This window comes from Aplysia californica, unplaced genomic scaffold (genome assembly GCF_000002075.1).
Source record: "Aplysia californica isolate F4 #8 unplaced genomic scaffold, AplCal3.0 scaffold01139, whole genome shotgun sequence".
Classification (NCBI taxonomy): Eukaryota; Metazoa; Mollusca; class Gastropoda; order Aplysiida; family Aplysiidae; genus Aplysia; species Aplysia californica.
Genome location: NW_004798409.1, coordinates 51815 through 54314, shown reverse-complemented (window position 1 = coordinate 54314; position 2500 = coordinate 51815). Strand labels below are relative to the sequence as shown.

At 37.1% G+C, this 2500-nt stretch overlaps 1 long non-coding RNA gene across 1 annotated transcript in view; it reads right to left on the bottom strand.

Annotated features, from left to right (window-relative positions):
• Positions 1-2433: 2433 nt before the first annotated feature.
• Positions 2434-2500, bottom strand: part of LOC106013691 — a 251-nt gene continuing 184 nt past the window's right edge. The window contains exon 2 of the long non-coding RNA XR_001185408.2: positions 2434-2497. This is a non-coding gene — a long non-coding RNA (uncharacterized LOC106013691). The remainder of the gene's footprint in view (positions 2498-2500) is intronic.

Sequence of the window (2500 nt, the reverse complement as noted above, 5' to 3'; positions counted from 1 at the left end):
CTGTGTGTTTTGCGCGAATGACGAAGTCTGTGGTGATCAGAACCATTGACCTGGGTGATCAGACCTGGTCCTGTTAACTTACAATGTTTTGGTCAGTATGTATTACAGTCTACTCCGCTTGTGTTGAACTCGCTTGAGTTGATCTTCGCTTAAGTTGATCTTTTTTCGGGTCCCAGAACCCTCTGGTTCTATAAAAGTCCCAACGGTTACGTTGAACTTCAGATGAGCTGATCTTTTTTTCACTCCCCTGATGACGTCAACTCATCCGCAGTCAGCTGTATTTGTTTTGTTTGTTGGTTTTTATTGTAGTGGCGTTGTGTCTTAATGAAGAATTATGTGATTTGTCGTGGTATGCAATTGGATTGTTGATGTTGTGTAATGACTCTTTGGGATGTAGCCAGTAAACTTCTGCTTCAGTGTCGTATAAGATTTGCAATATTTGGGGTTGTAACATTTTAGGTTGCTGTTCAGTGATCAGAAAGATTTGTTTGAGGAGAAAATGTAACCTGTGGTTTTTACCCGCGGGGCGGTGCCACTAACTGAAGTGTCTTTGGGCCTTTCCCAAATCGGGTACATTTCTCGTTCATGCACTGTAGAATTGTAATTGTAAATGGGCTAAACTAAAACAAAACAAAGTCTGCAGACTGTGTCATTCTTTGACAAGATAATCCCTGATCTTTGCCCCTCTTTGATGTGACAGTCCTTAAACTTTTACAGGATGATGTGTGAACTATGTCGTTCTTTGGCATTATGATCTATGAGCTATGTCAGCCTTTAGTATTACAGTCTGTGAGCTCTGTCATTGTTTGACAAGATGCTTCTTGAACTTACATTTACATATACAATTATATTTGAAGGAAGAAATAAAAACATCTGCACCCACATGCATGCATGTACACAGTATTTGACTAGATGGTTCTTGAACGTACATTTAATAATATATGAAGGAAAAAAAATATATGTGCACCCACATACAATCATGAACGTGATCTTTAACAAGATGATTCTTGAATTAATATACAGTAATATATGAAGGAAAAAAAAATATATGCACCCTCATACCTGCCTGCACACAATATTTGTCGTGATGGTGTGTCTTAGTCTTAGTTTTAGTTTTTTGTCATCATCCGTTCTGTATACCACAATAGCCTCAGGGATATACACTTTACTTATGGACATTTATTTGTGTGCGTATTTGTGCCACATTTTTTATATTATATATATTAATGTATGTATATAATGAAGACTCCAGTGAAAGAACTGATAAGTTATATCATGATTAAGAAAGACAGGGTAAAAAAATTCCAAGTTTGGGCGTCGGTATCTCGACTCTTCTTAGTAAAAATTTTTTTTTCATTGAACAGGACTATGCTATCCAAGATAATTTGCAGAGAAGGAGTTTGACCTTATGCAGCTGCGAGTGCCGTAAAACCTCTACTAAAACTAAAACAGAAGGAGGTTTGAATTTTATAGTAATCAATACACAAAAAAGAACGAATTTTTACCAAATTATGACTTATTTTGGATTTTTCACTGGAGTCTTCATGTACACACACAAACACGTGCGTATGCACCCACATACACTTTATTATATCAAAATTATATTATCCCACATTTATAATATATATAATATATACAGGCTACGTTTTGCCTTCTTATCTTTTGGGTCCTGAGACAATCAGCAGATTAAAGCATTTGTGTTATAAAAGCTGGTTTAGATTTAGAGCAAGTGGGTGTTTGGTGGGTGCTCTGGTGTGGTTTGCTCCTTCTTTCTTATAAAAAATCTATCGTCTCTATCTCCCCTTCTTTTTTGTGTTTGTTACTATTTTGTAACACCTCTAATCTTGTGGCGGTCATATGACCTTATGCAGTTGCAAGTGCCGTAAAACCTCTACTAAGAATATTATGCAGGCTAAGTTTTGCCTTATTATCTTTTGGGTCCTGAGATAATCAGCTGATTGTTTTCTTAAAGCATTTGTGTGTTATAAAAGCTGGTTTAGATTTAGAGCAGGATTGTTGTTATGTATCCTGTACTCTGTGATGTCGTAGTTGAAGGTGGGTGGTTGACGGGTGCTCTGGTGTGGTTTGCTTCTTCTTTCCTATCAAACATCTATCGTCCTTATCTCCCCTTCTTCTTTTTTATATTTGTTACTCTCTTGTAACACCTCTAATCTTCTGGCGCTCATATGACCTTATGCAGTTGAGAGTGCCGTAAAACCTCTACTAAAACTAAACTATCCTTGAATTCTAACATACAAAACATGATGATTGCAACATAATATACTGCTGGGGCATGGGTTGTGTTCTTGAAGTGTCTATTTTATTGTTTACTAAGTAGGCCTATGTGTTCCGTGAAAGGGTGAGGAAGTGGTTTGTGCCATTGTTATTGGTCAGATTTTTCTACAGCATTTGTATTTTGGTAGGGGGGTTTTTAAGTTGAGGACTTTGGCAGCATTTTGTACTTCAGCAATCTCTGTCCTGGCTACAGAACTGGTACCTG